This window comes from Bubalus bubalis, chromosome 10, assembly GCF_019923935.1.
Source record: "Bubalus bubalis isolate 160015118507 breed Murrah chromosome 10, NDDB_SH_1, whole genome shotgun sequence".
Lineage (NCBI taxonomy): Eukaryota > Metazoa > Chordata > Mammalia > Artiodactyla > Bovidae > Bubalus > Bubalus bubalis.
In genome coordinates this window covers 43,501,727-43,521,096 of record NC_059166.1, presented here as the reverse complement: position 1 = coordinate 43,521,096, position 19,370 = coordinate 43,501,727, and the positions used below count along the sequence as shown (strand labels likewise).

General features: G+C 40.9%; 1 protein-coding gene across 1 annotated transcript in view; it reads right to left on the bottom strand.

Moving 5' to 3' along the window:
* Nucleotides 1-19,370, bottom strand: part of ANKRD6 (ankyrin repeat domain 6) — a 185,270-nt gene that overhangs the window by 165,613 nt on the left and 287 nt on the right. The gene's annotated exons all lie outside the window — the stretch shown is intronic.

Genomic DNA, 19,370 nt, shown 5'->3' with positions numbered 1-19,370 from the left:
TTCAATATCCTATGATAAGCCATAATGGGAAAGAGTATGAAAAAGAATGTATACACATATATACATGTGTATATAGGCCTTCCCCGGAGAAGGCAATGATACCCCACTCCAGCACTCTTGCCTGGAAAATCCCATGGACGGAGGAGCCTGGTAGGCTGCAGTCCATGGGGTCGCTAAGAGTCGGACACGACTGAGCGACTTCACTTTCACTTTTCACTTTCATGCATTGGAGAAGGAAATGGCAACCCACTCCAGTGTTCCTGCCTGGAGAATCCCAAGGAAGACGGAGCCTGGTGGGCTGCCGTCTATGGGGTCGCACAGAGTCAGACACGACTGAAGTGACTTAGCAGCAGCAGCGGCAGCATTGAGCTTCCTGGTAGCTCAGACGGTAAAGAATCTGCCTACAACGCAGGAAACCCAGCTTTGATCCCTGGGTTAGGAAGATCCCCTGGAGAAGGAAATGGCAACCCACTCCAGTATTCTTGCCTGGAGAATCCCATGGACAGAGGAGCGTGGAGGGCTATAGTCCATGGGATTGCAAAGAGTCAGACACGACTGAACAAATAACACTAGGGATCAGGGTTTCAGCATGCTCTATTTTCTTTATAGCACCACAGCTCAGGCAAGGGTGTCCTGTAGTTAATTTGGAGGGAGAGAGGGAGTTATGATTGAGATGCAGCCCAAGGAGGGGCTTCTGGGGTGACTGGCAAAGTTTGATTTCCTGACTAGAGTGGCTGTTATAAAGGTATTTGGCTGATAATAATTTATTAAGGTGAAAAATGTTTTTGTGACTCAAACCCATAGGGGCAGGGGACTAGTGAATGAGGACCCATCTGAAGCACTGGGCCATTGGTCACCTTTCTAAAAGAAAAGAAAAGAAAAGCCACAGAAGTAAGAAGGCGACTTGGCAGAAGGCACAAAGGCTTTGGTCAGACGTGAAACTGGAACCCAAGCGTCCTGGCAGCCAGGTCGCACTCTTCTCTTTAAAGCCTGCCAGTCTCCCACGAAGCAGACTTCTCCTGAAGCGCATCTGTACTGTCCATTCCCAGGAGAGGTCATTCAGCCAGGTATGAATGTGGAGGCCTGGGGCTTTACGATACATTACCTAATGCTAATCAGAAAGAAAAAGACAAATACGTAAGAAGGCGGAAAGTCATTGACCTTAAAATTTTTCTTCCTGAATTATTGTTTAGGTAGAGATTAGGCTTTGCAGAGATCAGTAAAACAGTTTGGCCTCCCTAAACCTAGGGCAACAATACACTCAAACTTAATGAATGCCATTTATTCTGTGGGGCTGAGACAGTGCTGCTGTGGATTTATGGTGTCTGGTTGTTGCTTAGTCACTAAGTCGTGTCTGACTCTTTTGCAACCCCATGGACCATAGCCCATCAGGCTCCTGTATCCGTAGGATTTCTCAGGCAAGAATACTGGAGTGGGTTACCATTTCCTTCTCTAGGGGATCTTCCCAACCCAAGGACTGAACCTGTGTCTCCTGCATTGTCAGGCAGGTTCTTTACCAATAAGCCACCAGGGAAGCCCCATGGTATCTGGTTAGGTTATAATCAATACTTGGCCGTTCCTTTCATTTTTTTTTTAATTAAACAAAAATTTTTATTTTATATTGGAGTATAGTTGATTAACAATGATGTGTTAGTTACAGGTGTAGAGCACATTCAGTTATACCTGTACAAGCATCCATTCTTTTTCATCTTTCCTTTTAGATTGATTACTATAACATAGAATTTTTCCCCTCATTTAAATAACCTAACAGCCCCTGACATTTCTTTTTTCATGCAAAATCCATCATGGCTTTTATCGGCTTATTGATTTGGGGAATATGTTTTCTCTCCATTGTACGCACAACTTTTATTTGTGCATAACAAAAAGTATGCCTTATATAACTGAGATATCAACCTCCATCCAGTTTAGCTGGCTAGTAAATTCAGAGCAAATACTCCAAGTCTCTTAAGATTTACCTGCTTACCCTCAAAGTTAATGTCTCTGACATTAAGGGAATTCCAAAGGCAGGGGGAGAGAGACGTGTAATAAGAAAGTGCACAGACATCCTGGGGCAAAATCTGGTAGAGTATTTCATGTTCTATTTTTAGATGCACAAGAGCATGGTCACTTTTAACACAGCCAGTCAGTTATAACCACAGTGTTAGTGTTTATGAGTCATTAAATACCAAGGGAAGAATTTAAATTTGTGAATTCTGGATTTAAAAAGACAGAAATGCACTAAGCACAAGACAGTGAGCTTTTGGTATATCAGAATAATCAATTTTTAAAGACAGAAGCCTTATTTTTTTTTCAAAATGGCCTTTTCTCAAGAGTTTAGTAATAGGAAGGAAAGAAATTCTGGTATAGAGAGATAAATTAAACCTGTTGCATATTTTGTAGGGAAGAAAAGGAATGATCTAACATTATCATTTTAATAAAAATAGAAGGTGCCTATTTACTTAGCAACCTTTAGAGAATCTTATTCCTCTATGGTATTCCTATGTTCTGGGCAATGCTAGGCTCCCTTAAAGAGGGTATATTTTGAATGATTAGTAATTCTGATCATATAGTAAATATCCCAAGTCTAAGGGAACTCATTATTGAAAGGAATCCCTTGATAATCTTACATAGGATTCTTTAAATCCTTATTAGCATATGTTTTTGAGGTAAGTTTCCCAAGATATCTCCCAACAGGAAGGTATCTAATTAGTTGCAAGTCCCTCATTGGATGATAAAGTGTTTACTTTTCTTACATTTCAAAGTACAAAATACCCTGGCTTACATCCAATCAACCATCCAGGATTTATTTCAGCAGGGAGCAAAGATGGAAAATGTTTCAAGGCACCTGACCCTCAGTTTTAAAACTGCTTTTGAATAGCAACACAGCTCCACTCATATTAAATATTGATAGTGCGAGGTTCTTCGATTCCTCAAGTTTTTATTTTTCTGGTTTTTGTTTTTGGAGGTTTTTTTGAGGGGGGGCGGTCCTCACTTTTTCCCATATGGTATAAAAACCCAACAGGTGCCAGGGGATTTTGCTATTATTCATGACTGGCTTTACAGCTCTTTACTGTACTAAGTTTTGAACAGCAAATGGAGGAAAACAAAGGCTTCAGTGAGCAAGCCGTTCATTAAGTATCAGGTAACCTAGGACAATACATTCTGGAGATTAAGGAAATTATAAATAATTAAATAAGCATCCGTTCCTAAAGCGCCTATAAAACACCTGCACTTAGGTTCTTCCTCTCATGGTAACTTCTTCTGCTACTAACGTTTATTTTGATTTTAAAAAGAGACAGCTAACCCAGGGATTTAATGCTAATTTTAGCTTTAATTTGTTCCCTTTTAGCATCAAGAGGCATACGGAGCTCCAATGTAAACCAGTCACTTTTTCTGAAGCCCCAGTGCCAACGTCCCTATCATTACTTCTATTTGGAAGCAAGGCACCAGATGGCTGTATAGGTGCGGTCAGGCAGTGAATGATTTGATTTCTATGATAAGCCCACAGCCGGGTCTCTCTGCACGTGTTCAGAATGCTGATGACTAAAGCCACCGGGCATTCCCCTCTGGGTTCCAAGCTCTCCTATCTAGCAGGCAAGGCTTCAGTTCTGGGGTGAGTCAAGAAGCATATTTGGAGCTACCAGAGAAACTATTTTTAGGAACCCAAAGACAAGTTGCCACAAGGGTCTGAGTTACTTAAGGTCCTCCATCAAAATCTGGGGTGCTTGTTACGCGTGCATCTCCCTGGATCTGCTGAATCAGGACCCCGAGGAATCAGGGTGGACATCATTGAACTGTAATAGAGATCCCAGATGATTCTTACGCATGGTGAGCTGAAAATGGATTGATCTAAAGACTGGAAGACAGACTAGCAGATTGGTAACTAGAAGATCAATTGAGTCACTTACATGAGATCACTTAAAATCTACTTTAGATTCTCGATAGGTAGGTTTTATTATCCCCACTATGATGGTAAACTGTGGACCAGAGATTAAGTAAATCCTAACTAGGATTCCCTTCTCCAGGGGATCTTCCCAACCCAGGGATTGAACCCAGGTCTCCTGCATTGCAGGAAGATTCTTCACAGTCTGAGCCACCAGGAAAGCCCATAGAAGCAGAGTCACCTCAAACCAAGTTATACTGATTTTTAAAGTATTTTATTTTTACTTATTTATTTATTTGGCTGCTTGGGTCTTAGTTGTGGCATGCAGGATCTTCTAGCTATCTTTAGTGGTGACGTAGGAAATCTTAATAGAAGCATGTGGGATCTAGTTCCCTGACCAGGGATGGAACCAAGTTCCCCTGCATTGGGAGTTCAAGGTCTTAGCCAGTGGACCACCAGGGAAGTCCCCCAAATTATACTAATTTAAGTCTAGTGAAAGGGTTAGCAAACTTATTGTAAAGGGATAGTAAATAAATACATTACATGTTGTGGGTCATGAGGTCTCTACAACAATTACTCAACTCTGCCAGTATAGTGTGAAGCAGCCACAGACAGGATGGAAATCAAGGGATATGGCTATGTTCTAAAAAATTTTACAAAACAGGGAGTAGGCTAGACTTGGCCCATAGCTATAGTTTGCTGACCTTTGGTCTGCTGCTGCTACTGCTAAGTCCCTTCAGTCGTGTCCGACTCTGTGCGACCCCAGAGACGGCAGCCCACCAGGCTCCCCCGTCCCTGGGATTCTCCAGGCAAGAACACTGGAGTGGGTTGCCATTTCCTTTGGTCTAGTGCATCTTTAATTCCAACATGGCACCATAAAATATAATTTTTTTTAAATTAGGTTGATATTAATTCCTCATTTAAATGCTTTCTTCTCTGCAATCACCCTCTATTTTTTCAGTCTTTTAACTTTATTGAAGCTTTCAATGGCTAAGTCAAAAATCTCTCTGGGTAAATGCCACATTATATTTGAAAATATGTGGGTTATTTTCAAATATCTCTTGATATTGATTTCTAACACAATTTCACAGTGCTAAGAGAACAGACTCTGTATGATTTCAATACCTTTAGACCATGAAATTTTTGCACCTTGTTTTATGCCCTGGATATGTTCCAGTGTCTCCTGGTTTATAGTCTACGGGAACTTGAATAGCATTTGTATCCTACTGTTGTATAAATCTTAATTATGTTGAATTGGTTTGTGGTGCTTCTAGGTCTACTATATCCTTCTACTTTTCTGTCTATTCATCCTACTAACTTTTGAGAGTTTGATATTGAAACTCCAACTAAAAATCTTTATCTACTTACAAAATAATTGTAATATATAGTGGAACTATATGTTACTTTGTTCTGTATTTTCCAAGTCGCCCGTAAATGTGTTATCATACTTTCATAATTTAATTCTTTTAGTTTTATTTGTGTATTTGACTGCACTGGGTCTTAGTTTTGTCATGTGGGATCTAGTTCCCTGACTAGGCATCGAATCCCAGCCCTCTGCATTGGGAAAGTGAAGTCTGAGCCTCTGGACCATACTTTCATAATTTAAAAAAGAAAATTATGCAAAAAAATTAGGACCTAAAAGGTGGTAAATATTACTTATTGGCACCTCTTCCTTAAGTAAAACAGCCCAATCCCAACTATGAACAGATAAATGAAACATTACTACAGGCAGACCTCAAAGACGCTGTGGATTTGGTTCCAGACCACTCAATAGACTAAATACTGCAATAAAGCAAGTCACAGCAGCCTTTTGGCTTCTTAGTACACATAAAAGTTATATTTATACTACTCTGTAGTCTATTTAGTATGCTATAGCATTAGGCAATGGCAACCCACTCCAGTACTCTTGCCTGGAGAATCCCAGAGACAGAGGAGCCTAGTGGGCTGCCGTCTACGGGGTCGCACAGAGTCGGACACGACTGAAGCAACTTAGCAGCAGCAGCAGCAGCATTATGACTTAAAAATATACATGTTAATTTTAAGTATTTTATTTATTTAAAAAGTTTAAAATATTTTATTGCCAAAAAATGCTCATCATCATCTGAGTCTTCAATGAGTCATGATCTTTTTGCAATAGTAACATCAAAGACCACTGACCACATATCATCATAATAATGAAAAAATTTGAAATATTGTAAGAATTACCAACACGTGACACAGAGACACAAAGTGAGCAAATGCCACTGGAAAAATGGTGCCAATGAACTTGCTCAATACAGAGTTGCCACACACCTTCAATTTGTTAAAAAAAATTCAGTATATGTGAAGCACAATAAAGCAAAGAGCAATGAAACAAGATATGCCCATATGCCCGTATAGTTGGTGTAACTACTAAGTTGTGGACCACTTTCTCTATGACTCCAAGTAGGTACTGGGATCTTTCACATGATATTTTATTAATCCCTCAATATGCTCCATTTCTAGCTGTCAGATGCTGGATATAGTCAAATGGCACCCTCCAAGGCACAAAATAGTTTCAAGTAAATAAATACGGCCAAATCTTACAACTTTAGTTTCCATTATATTGTCACGCTGCTTATTTACATCAAGCCAAATGCCAAGCTGGATGAATCACAGGCTGGAATCAAGACTGCTAGGAGAAATATCAACAACCTCAGATATGCAGATGATACCACTTTCATGGCAGAAAGTGAAGAGGAACTAAAGAGACTCTTGATGAGGGTGAAAGAGGAGAGTGAAAAAGCTGCTTAAAACTGAACATTCAAAAAACTAAGATCATGGCATCTGGTCCCATCACTTCATGGCAAATAGAAGGGGGAAACGTGGAAGCAGGGACAGATTTTATTTTCCTGGGCTTCAAAATCACTGTGGACAGTAACTACAGTCATGAAATTAAAAGACACTTGCTCCTTGGAAGGAAAGCTATGACAAACTTAGCGTATTAAAAAGCAAAGACATCACTTTGCTGACAAAGGTCTGTATAATCAAAACTACGTTTTTTCCACTTACTACTACTAGTCATGTATGGATGTGAGAGTTGGGCCATAAACAAAGCTGAGTGCTGAAGAATTGATGCTTTCAAACTGTGGTGCTGGAGAAGACTCTTGAGAGTTCCTTGGACTGTAAGGAGATCAAACCAATTAATCCTAAAGAAAATCAACCCTGAATATTCATTGGAAGGACTAATCCTTTGGCTACCTGATGTGAAGAGCTGACTCACTGGAAAAAACCCTGATACTGGGAAAGACTGAAGGCAAGAGGATGAGATGAACTCAACCAACTCAGTGGAGATGAATTTGAGCAAACTCCAGGGTATAGTGGAGGACAGAGAAGCCTGGTGTGCAGTCCACGGGGTTCCAAAGAATCAGACATGACTTAGTGACTAAACAACAACAACAAAGAGCAAATAAGTAAAAGCTGCACTTAATTTATGACTGTGTAATATATCACATAGTGAAGACTGCTTTTTTTTTTTGAAGAGGAAAATTTTCATACTTGCCTATTGCCAGCAGCTGGAAGTAAATTATTACAAGAACATTCATGAACCCAATGAGACATGCATATTCTTGTTCTTGGCTAATCTTCCTCTGTTCCATCTTTCTCAAATGTGCAATTCTCTAGGGAGTTGGATGACTCTGAATAAATAAAATACACTTCATTCCCTAATAAATGTATGAAACTAAATGGTTTAATCCTATTTCTATTTACTCAAGAATTATGACAAAATTGTTTCCTGTAGGAAGGTCTTACCCACACCTTACACTACAAAGACAAAACACTTTATATATAGCTGTTTGGAAAGTGAGAAATAAATCATATGAAGCAGTTGCACTGAACTGACCACTTAAAAGACGAGCATGTTAATATAAAAGATGGCTACTTAGCCATCAACGAGCTCTGTTCCCCTTTTAAAGTATATCACTATTGCTCAGAAGCAGCTGTCCACCCAGGCACATATATTTCCCAGCCTCCATAAATTGAGGTGGGGATTTGAGCTGGTTCTGGCCAATGGAATGTGAGTAGAAGTAATGTTTTTACTTGCTGGTGGAGGGAGTTATTCTGGTATGACTTTCCCACCCTCTCTTCACCCCTGTAGTGAACTGGAAATCACCTTGTTCATGACGGTATAACAAGATGGAAGGACCCTTTATCTGCGAATCACTTGAAGAAGAGCTAACCAGGACTTCAGGTGAGATGGAAGTAAACTTTTACTGGCTTAAGCCACTGAGATTTGGAAACATTTGTTACAGGAGTTAGCCTACTCTAACAGAATATACTTGAGTTGGATAAATGAGTCAAGTCACGATTTATTGAAGGATTTCTAAGATGAATGCAAAGATTAGAGAATCACATGTATAAGAAAAACTTGCAAGTTACAGTTTTTCCCATTTGTGCAATCCATTTATATGAGTTAAAAACCAGTCTGAATGACTGGGGAGTTCTCTTTATTAAATAAATTCTGATACCTAACATCTTTTATAACAATTCATTTCAGTTCAGTTCAGTCGCTCAGTCGTGTCCGACTCTTTGCGACCCCATGAATCGCAGCACGCCAGGATTGCAATAGTTCACCTAAACCACTCGATACTCCAAAAGGTAGAATGTGTTGTATGGTACGTTTATAATACATTTGTAACACAAAGTGTAAACCAGAAAACAATCTGAAAATTAAATTTGCATGCCCCAGGGCAGAATCTACTGAACCTCAGTCATTCAGAACCACTTCCTGAGTTTTCCATAGCTGTTTACCTCAAGTATTATTTTCTTCCTATTTTTCCAGCATAACTGACTCAGTGGACATGAGTTTGACCAAATTCTGGGAGACAGTGAAGGACAGCGAAGCCTGCTGCTGCTACTAAGTCACTTCAGTCGTGTCCAACTCTGTGCGACCCCATAGACGGCAGCCCACCAGGCTTCTCTGGTGCGCTGTAATTCATGAGGTCGCAAAGAGTTGGACATGACTTAGCAACTGAACAATGACAATTTCTCCAGAGAGTCTGAGTCCCACTCAGTCCCACTCAGTTCCACTTATGCCCACTGGAGACTTGAAGATGGTTTACTCTGGGGCCACTTGAGGATCCTGGAGTTTGCAGGACACAGGAGAGAATGGCTGGAGACTCAGGGAAAAGAACTATTTAGGCTTCTCCCAGGTTTGAACAGAAAGAAAGCCTCTGGAGCCTGGTAAGGGGAAAGATAACACCAGAAAACTGAAAGGGGCTAAGACACCCAAGTGAAAAAGCTTGTTATGGGGTGGGAAGAGCTCTATAAATTATATTTAAATTATATTTTCTTGTAGTGCTTACTATTTTGGGGTTAGGGAATCATTTGAGAATATAACGAAAGTTATGGAATATTTCCCCTTTCATATATACAAATGAGCATTAAGTACTCATACCTAAATTCTGGAAGCTGTCAGAGCCTTTGCAGTCCATCGGTCCTGAACCTCAGGTTAAGAATCCCTAGTTTGTTGTTGTTGTTTAGTCTCTAAGTCATGTTCAACTCTTTGCGACCTATGGACTCTTACCTGCCAGGCCCCTCTCCATGGAATTCTCCAGGCAACTGGAATGAGTTGCCATTTCCTTCTCCAGGGAATCTTCCCGACCCAGGGATTGAACCCTGGTCTCCTGTATTGGCAAGTAGATACTTTACTGCTGAGCCATCAGGGAAGCTCAGGAATCCCTATTATAGTGGGAGATTTAAAAGCTTCTCCTCAGGTTGATACAGCAATCTACTAATAAATAATGCAGACTCTTCGCTATGCAAGAGAGAACACAGCTATTCCTTCATCTCTTCTCCTATGACTGGGGATAAGGAGGAGGAAGGAAAGAGAGGTAATGTCACTCTCTGGGTTTCCTGGCCATCCTGCACTGTCCCTAACCTCTATGCCTTGGTGTGGTACAGCAGTGGGGCACCATCAATGGGATATTTGTTTCTTTTTTTCTTTTTTAAACTTTATTTTGAGAGAATTCTCTGGTGGTCCAAGGTTAGGATTCTGTGTTTCCACGGCAACAGGCACCGGTTCTATCCCTGGTCAGGGAACTAAGATCCTGCATGCTGGGTGGCATAGCCAAAAAAAAGAAAATAGAAGAAAAACCTTATTTTGAAACAATATTACTTTCTCACATAAGTTGCAAAAAAAAAAATAGTACATGAACCTCAAAGACATGACGGTAAGTAAAATAAGCCACACACAAAAGAAAAAACACTGTATGATTCTACTTATATAAGGCATCTAGAGTAGTCAAATTGACAGAGAAAGAAAGTAGAACAGTGGTTACCAGGTGTCTGGGGGAGATGCGAGTGGGGAGTTATTGTTAAATGGGTACCCAGTTTCAGCTCAGGATGATGAAAGTCTCTAGAGACTGATAGTGGTGATGGTTACACAACAATGAGAATGAAACTGATGCCACTGAACTGCGTATTTAAAATACTATTGAAATGGTGAGTTTTATGTCATGTACATCACAATAAAAAATAGTACAGAGAGTGCCCATGTACCCTATCTCCCAACAGTAATGTCTTACATAGTGAAGTCACTCAGTCGTGTCTGACTCTTCGCAACTCTGTGGACTGTAAGCCCGCCACACTCCGTCCATGGGATTTTCCAGGCAAGAATACTAGAGTGGGTTGCCATTTCCTTCTCCAACTGTCTTACATAACCAGAGTACAATTATCAAAACAAGGAAATGGGCATTGGTATAATACCATTAACTATAGAACTTACTTGGATTTCACTTTTCCCACGAGCTCAGGGTATGTGTGTGTGTGCATGTGTGTGTGTAGTTCTATGAATTTTATCACATTCACAGATTCATGTAACTATCACTATAGTCAGAGTACAAAACTGTATCAAACCTCCACTTTACAGATTAGGAAACCGAGGCAGTGTGACAGTTAAGTAAACTGTCAAAAATTTTACAACCAATAGGTGCCAGAACCAGGCATCTTACCCAGTAAGATCAGCTCTGAAGTGCATGCCTCTTAATCAAAGGTTAACCAAAACTGTAAACATAGGGCATAACTAGGATACTCAAATGCATCCATATATGTGGATTCAAGAAGTCTGCTCTGTGGTACTTGAATATTTTAGACTATCTATGGCATAATACAAAATAGTACACAATGCATTTCAGCATTGTACCTAAACTGGGTCAAATCCAGAATTTCATGCTGGGACTTACTGTTCACTTGGTATTTTCTAGCTAAAAAGTAACTTTAAAGACTGGCATGAGACATGTTATCCTGACAAAGAAAGAGAAAAAATTTAGCTTTGTGAAAAATCTGAACTGAAATGTTCCAAGTCAAATTGTTCATGATTTGGTTTATTTTTATTCTCAATAATAAATTCAAATCACTACCATTTAACCATGATAAAATAGGCCCATCTCATGTTATTACATTTTTACCTCCTATTAAGCAAATATTTTAGTTACTAAAATATCTAAATAGTTCCACTATGGGAACAAAGTTTTTTTTTTAATACATATGATTAACAGTGAATTTTCTTGTATGATTTTACTGCTTTTTATGAATACCTGGTATATTTATTTTTACGATCATAAACTGAATATATGTTCATTTTAAGAAGTCTAAAATTCCTGTAAAGATGCAAAGGGGGAAAAAACCCAATACTTCCCAAACTTGTCACCTGGAGGCAATTTCCTTGTATATCAGATTTCTGTGGGACTTGCCCAGAGTTAGAATAAAATGCTGACATTTTTAAAAACTGAAAACTCTAATTTACAGTAATAAGAATATAAATTTTCTGACCTTGGGATCAGGTTTTAACATAGAATGGTATTTTGGATTTATATTCCCGAGTGTGAATACAGGCATGAACAGTCTGAAAGGACTTAACACAGTAAGCGACTGGAGCTCATAATAAAAGGGAGTCCTCAGGTTACGTCAAGTTAACAATCTCATTAGTTCTCCTGGTCCACAGATCATCAGGTTGACTCCACGGCATCTACCTTCAGAAGTGTGGAAGAAAAAGAATGTTGATTTTACCCTGTGAATATGGGTAATTTCACAGAACCATACAGTTTTTAAAGCAATATTTTGGTCTAGTCCCCTGAGGGAAGAGAAAACTGAGGCTCTCAGAAACTGTCTAGAGCTCCAAGGTGAGCTGGCAGCCTGGACCACACCACGCTCCCTGATGTCCTTCCATCCTCCCCAAGGCCCCGGACATGCTCCTCCACCCAACTCAACAAGATGATGGAGAGCAGGATTCCTAGAGTTGATGTGGAAAACTAAGAGAGAACTAAGTTCTATTTTCACCTCTTATCCACTTAATATCTGTAAGGAAAATTGACCTTATTCTTTTGTATTTATTCCTTTTATAAACATTACTCAAAACACATGTCCTTTACCAAAAATCAACAACAAAAAAACCTTGCTGATTCTTGTTTAGTTATTAATACTAGTTTACTTTGGACTACGTTTCCATTTTTGGTTGCTATTTGCTGGTATCTCCATTAAATTCAATTTTTTTAATATAAATTTATGTATTTTAATGTTTTTTACTATCATGGACAGAAATATTTCCCATAATCTCCATTCCTGAACTGAAACAATAAATCACTGAGGTGGAAATTAAGTCCATTTAGCTATCAATAAACTCCCAAATTTAAATTAAATCTTTTCATCATTACATACGCTTTCCTAATTGTATATGAAGATATTAAGATTTCCCAGATGGTCAACAGACACATGAAAAGATACTCAACATTGCTAATCATCAGGGAAATGCAAATCAAAACCACAATGAGATATCATCTCATGCCTGTCAGAATGGCAATCATCAAAAAGAACACAAATAACAAACATTGGCAAGGATGTAGAGGAAAGGGAACCCTTGTACACTGGGTTATAAATTGGTACAGGAATATAAATTGGTACAGTCAGTATGGAAAACAGTATGGAGGTTTCCCAAAAAGCTAACAATAGAACTATGATGTGACTCAGCAATTCTACTCCTGGGTATTTATCTGAAAGACACAAAAAACTAATTCAAAAAGACACATGTACCCCAATGCTCATAGCAGCCTTATTTACAACTGCTGTCAAGATATAGAAGCAACCTAAGTGTCAATCAACAGATGAATGGACAAAGAAGATGTGCAACTCACATACACACATATACACAATGGCATATTATTTGGTCATAAGAAAGATGGAATTTTGCCATTTACAGCAACATGGATGAACATGGAGGACGTTATGCTAAGAGAAATAAGTCAGGTAGAGAAAGACAAATACTGTATGATAATCTCTTAGATGTGGAATCTAAAAAATACAACAAACTAGTGACTGAAACAAACAAAAAAGAAGCAGACTCACAGAGAACAAACTAGTGGCTACCAGTGGGGACAGGCAAGTGGGGAAGGGAGGGGCAGTATTGGGGTAGGGGACTCAGAGGTACAAACGATGAGGTAAAACATAAGCTACAAGAATGTACTGTAACATGGGAAATATGGCCAACATAATAACTATATAATAATTATAATAACTGTAATGGATTGAGCTTCCCTGGTAGCTCAATCAGTAAAGAATCTGCCTGCAGTGCAGGAGACCCAGGTTGATTCCTGAGTCCGGAAGAGCCCCTGGAGAAGGAAATGGCAACCCACTCTAGTATTCTTGCTTGGAAAATCCCATGGACAGAGGAGCCCGGTGGGCTACAGTCCATGGGGTTGCAAGAGTTGGACATGACTTAGCAACTAAATCACCATCACTATGAATGGATAACAACCTTTTTAAAAAAGTAAAGCATTTCATAAAGTACTTTGTGGCGAATATCAGATTCTAATAGTTAAATTAATGCTCAAACTTTCTGACTCTCAATTTTATTTATTTATTTTTAATAATCTTATTTATTTTTGTTGTGAAGGACTTCGTTGCTGCCTGTTGCTTTCCCTAGTTGTGGCACACGAGCTTAGTTGCTCCTTGGCTCAATTTTCTTTTAAGTAAGTGTTGCAGACAAAAGGAAGAAAGCAATTCATTCAAATCCACATTTCAATATCTACAATGTAGTTTTCTACTGTATACCCTAAAACCATAAGACACTGAGTATTATCTATAAAACTCATGAATCACTGTGTTGTATACCTGAAACTAATATAACATTGTTAAGTCAGCCATAAACATTTTTTAAAAAAGATGTTCAGTATTAAATATAATCCGCCTAACCAAGGTAAGACATGAAATTGTTATTTTTTTAAAAAGGGAGCAATATGTTAAAGAAAAATAATGCTGATAATCTACAGATAGGCATGAAATGGAAAAACAGAACAATCAGTTCAGAAGAATCAAATAGTTTCCCACACACACAAATATACCCAAATTTTACAGAGGGGGAAAAAACCCTCAACATGATAAACCAAAACAAACAGGAAAAAAAAAATTTAAGGTCAATTTGGAAGTATCACCTATGCTTCTGTACAGGCTTCCCAATGATAAATGACTGAAGAACGTAACAATAATAATCTACAACTACGCTAAGGAAACATCACTATGATGAATGTATTTTTGAGCGTATCCTTCAAAGTTGTTAAAATATCACCCGGTCCTAGCTTAGACTGGGAGAAGGCAATGGCACCCCACTCCAGTACTCTTGCCTGGAAAATGCCATGGACGGAGGAGCCGGGTAGGCTGCAGTCCATGGGGTCGCTAAGGGTCAGACACAACTGAGCGACTTCACTTTCACTTTTCACTTTCAAGCATTGGAGGAGGAAATGGCAACCCACTCCAGAGTTCTTGCCTGGAGAATCCCAGGGACAGGAGAGCCTGGTGGGCCGCCGTCTATGGGGTCGCACAGAGTCGGACACGACTGAAGTGACTTAGCAGCAGTAGCTTAGACTTGGGATCTGGACAAGGGAAGAAAGTTCTGTTTTTTAAAAGGAACTATGACAGCCATCTGTGACATCGTTATCCAAGTCAGCCTTTCCTTGGAAGACTAACAAGTATCTCTTATTGATAGGCATTATCGTGGGATGCTCTGCAATTTAATAAAAACCATATCATCTGGGCTTCCCTGGTGGCTCAGTGGTAAAGAATCCGCCTGCTAACGCAGGAGACACGGGTTCGAATCCGTAATCCAGGAAGATCCCACCTGCCACAGAGCAACTAATCCGGTGTGCCAGAACTATTGAACCTGTGCTCTAGAGCCCGGGAGCCGCAAAATGGAGCCCAAATGCTATAACTAACTACCAAAGCCAAGAGCCCTAGAGCCCGTGCTCAGAAACAAGAAAAGCCGCTGCAGTAAGGAAGCTGTGCACTGCAACTAGAGAGTAGCCCAGCTTGCCACAAGAAAAGCCCTGTGAGCAGCAAGGAAGACCCAGCACAACCAAAAATAAACAAACACAATGAAAATATATATATACATCATCTGAAAAGATTATCTGCCTCTCTGTGCTAAAAGTATACGCAGAAATTAAATCCTACTTGAAACACTTCCCAGCCTATCACCTATGTTCAAACTTCCCAAGACATAAGACAATCACACCCCCTTTGCTGCTAAGTCACTTCAGTCGTGTCCGACTGTGCAACCCCATAGATGGAAGCCCACCAGGCTCCCCCATCCCTGGGATTCTCCAGGCAAGAACACTGGAGTGGATTGCCATTTCCTGCTCCAATGCGTGAAAGTGAAAAGTGAAAGTGAAGCCGCTCAGTCATGTCTGACTCTTAGCGACCCCATGGACTGCAGCCCACCAGGCTCCTCCATCAGAGCACTAATACAGGCTCAGTCCAAACCAGGGCTCATGGTGGTCACTGAAAATGAGTATTCCAAAGATGGTCTAAATAAAATCAAAGATCATCACAACAGTAAACCAGAATTTTCTGTTTGAAAAAACAATAAATCATCCTATAATGTAAACTAGTTACTTCATAGTTTATTTGCTAACAGAGATTTCGAGCACCCACTGTTCTTAAATATGGGCAATGACATATATCCATCACTGGACACTGATTTGGTACTATTTATAATAACAACCAGGCTTCCCAGGTGGCACTAGTGATAAAGAACTCGCCTTCCAATGCAGAAGATGTAAGAGACACGGGTTCCCTGGGTCGGGAAGATCCCCTGGGGGAGGACATGGTAACCCACTCCAGTATTCTTGCCTGGAGAATCCCATGGACAGAGGAGCCTCGTGGTCTACAATCCATAGGGTCGCAAGAGTCAGACACCCCTAAAGCAACTTAGCACTCACATACATAATAACAACCATTAAAACAGCTATTATTTCTTGAGACTCCATTGTATTCCAGGTCTTTAAAAGGTGGTTTTATGTATATTATCTAGTTTAATTCTCTCAAAGAGTATTATGAGCCAACTCTATTTCAAATAGGAGAAAACCAAGATGCAGCCCACTGCACACAGAAGCTATTGTGTGTGCTAGGTCGCTCTTCTGATTCTCCAGGCAAGAATACTGATTAGGCCACCATGCCCTCCTCTAGGGGACTTTCCCGACCCAGGGATCGAACCCAAGTCTGTCGGCATCTCCTACAGTGCAGGCAGATTCTTTACCCACTGAGCCACCTGGGAAACCCACACAGAAGCTTAACCTGGGGCTTTTTCAGGCAGACACCTTCCTTAGTTAACTGGTCTCTCCTGAGAAGCAGGTTTTATCTTAGACCAACAATTCCTCAACTGTTCACCAAGGCACTGGGAGTGCTGTAGCAAATTCACAGGAACAACTCAGGATTTCTGAAAATTTCAAGGGAAATAGCGTACTCAACACGCTGGACATTGCACCTACAGGCTGGTGGAGTTCACAGTTTCCAAATCAGATCCTATCGCATTCCCACCAATGACATTGTATCTCTGCAAAGCGTGGGTTTTCAGTGGTTGCTGCGATAAAAAGCGAGTGCTGCAGAAAAATTAATGTGGGACAGGAAACGAGAGTGGGATCCAATCAGATCCCGCACGCGCGCGCGCACACACACACACACACACACACACACATTCCGTTTTAAACTGGTTATTTAAGAATGATATGAATTTTTTTCTCTCAGTTTATGTGTGTCATTTTCCTTCAAACAGCTTCTATGTTGTTAGGATATAAATACGTATTACATTATTTCAACCTAACTACTTACTAGCTACCGAAAACTAGGGGCACTGTGAAAAAATTACTGAGATACAAAGGGCACCATAAACCAAGTTTAGGAATCTCTGATTACCCAAGAAGTGACTGAATGTGTACGATTTACGGAGGAGAGCTGTGAGTCAACCCAAAGAAATAACTTAAAAGTCCAAACACAAACATCACAACCAGAAAAAGAAGAATTTAGGTTAAAACCGTTTTTAAAGGTCACTCTCAGTTGGCTTAATCCTTCAAATCCCAATACAATGTCCTCTGGTTAATTGGTATTTTTTTTAAAGACTTCTAAAACACATGCATGCAAATTACTGTTTTTCCAATTCTTAGAGACTCAAGCAAAGCATTCAAAATTATAGCCTCCAAGCTATGTTTGAAGAGACTGGGCCTCCCCCATACAGACAGAACACACCCGCGGAGCCTTGCCAACAAAACCGGGGGCAAAGCGTGACAGAGAGACTGCTCACCCCAGCACTTTGATACTTTCAGCTTTTTTGTGGTTTGCATCTTACTCTCAATATCCTGCTTTTAAGTTCTACAGGCTCCAGGTTCCTGTGAAAATGGTTATTTAGAAACTTGCCTTCCACAGAGTTTCTCATATCAGATACTAAGTGTGAAAAGCAATGGGGAAATAAACACAAAAGCCAGACTAGTGGTTCCTCTGGGAGATAAAAGAGAAGTGGAATGCCATGGGGAGGAGTGCTCAGGGCTGCAAGTTTCTAAGGATGCTCTGGTTCTTCAGCTACCTGGGTGTGTCTTCTGTTCTTATTTTTAATTTGTCCTTCTTCGTTTGTTGGTTTCTGAATGCACTCTATAGTTCAGAGTGGCGGCCCCAGAATTTCAGCTTATGCGTGCCCTGGGAGCTGGATGTGTGCCTCGTCTCTAAGCAGAGTTGTCTCTAAGCAAACTGTCTGCTTTTACTTGGATTATGTACTTATCTGGAGGGGCTCTGGAGAGGCTCATGGGTCTGAGTGAGAAGCGAAGGTTAATTTTTGGTGCCACCACTGAACCAGGAGTTAACAAATCGGCATTTTGTTACCACCTTTGGTTTATATCTCCCAATGTGCCATCAGTTGTTTTCCTGGGCTCTTATTTTTTTTCCACCCTTCTTCCTCTCTCCCCTCCTCATTTATGACCTAGAGTGCAGAAAACTCTTCTAATTAGTATCTTTAATTTTTTTAAAAATTCTTCATTTACAATATATTAAGCAGCTACTAAGGATGATGGAAGATGAACAAGTGTAATCAGAAGGTAGGACACCAGGAGAACCAAGGTTGCTATTGCTATTCTAAGGATGGGACCCCCTTCCCCCAGAGACCAGCAGTACACTGTGGGACCACCATGGACCCAGGTGTGTTTGTATTCATTGCCCAAGTTCTTCCCACTAACATTGGCCTAGTAGATGTTACCTAAACGTGAAACGACTATCTTCATCCACAGGCTCACAGAAAGGATGCCCAACGTTCAAGAGTTCTATGCCAAGCTTGTCACTTACATTTAATTTCTACAACAGTACTACCAGGTTATGTACAAATACACCCAGTTTACCCGAGGCTTAAAAAGTGAATTTTCCAAAGTCACACAACCTAACAAGACGCATCAAGGCTTAGTCTCATAACCCCAAAGGGAACTTCTTCCACCACCGCTTGCACCATCTCACCACGCTTTAGGGAAAACATGCTTGACCCGCTTTAGGAAATTGAAGCTCCTCTCTGGTAACAAGTAATAGACGCCACTTCCCCTCCCCCTCCTCAAATCTACCGGAAGCACCACACTGAAATTTCCAAGACAAGTGTCGGTGAACAGATGTCTCAATTCAGACCAAACAACGTGCTCGCTTCCTCGAGCTCTGGGACATGCCACTTGCTAACTCTTTACAGAGCTTAATGCCAGAACGGAGCTCCCCCGGACAGAATAGCCCCCACGGTCCGGCGCCTGCGCCCCTTTGCGGTCCTCGAAGGGGTGAGGGAAGGGACCAGGCTGCAGGCACGTCCCAGCCAAGTCCGGTCACTCCGAAGCCGACCGCAGGCCCGGGGACAGCGGGGGCCGCTGGCGACCAGAGGAGACCCTCCTTTTACGCCCCAAGACTGCCGGGTTTCCGCGTCCGGAATACCTGGGGACCCCTGTTCTCCTCAAACACACACCCCGACCACCACCACCACTTTCTACAAACTCTTCCAGCTCACTGGAGCAAGAGGAAGGGGACGTGCAAAGGCAAGAAAGTTCTCTGCCCCCTCCCCCAAGTTCTATATTCTAGGGAAGCAAATGAAGGAAAGCGACAAGGGAGGTGCCCAGGGGAGGACTCCCCCCCACCCTCCCCGCCCCAAGCTCAGGCGACGGCTTCCCCGGAGGCCGCAAGAAAGGCGGCA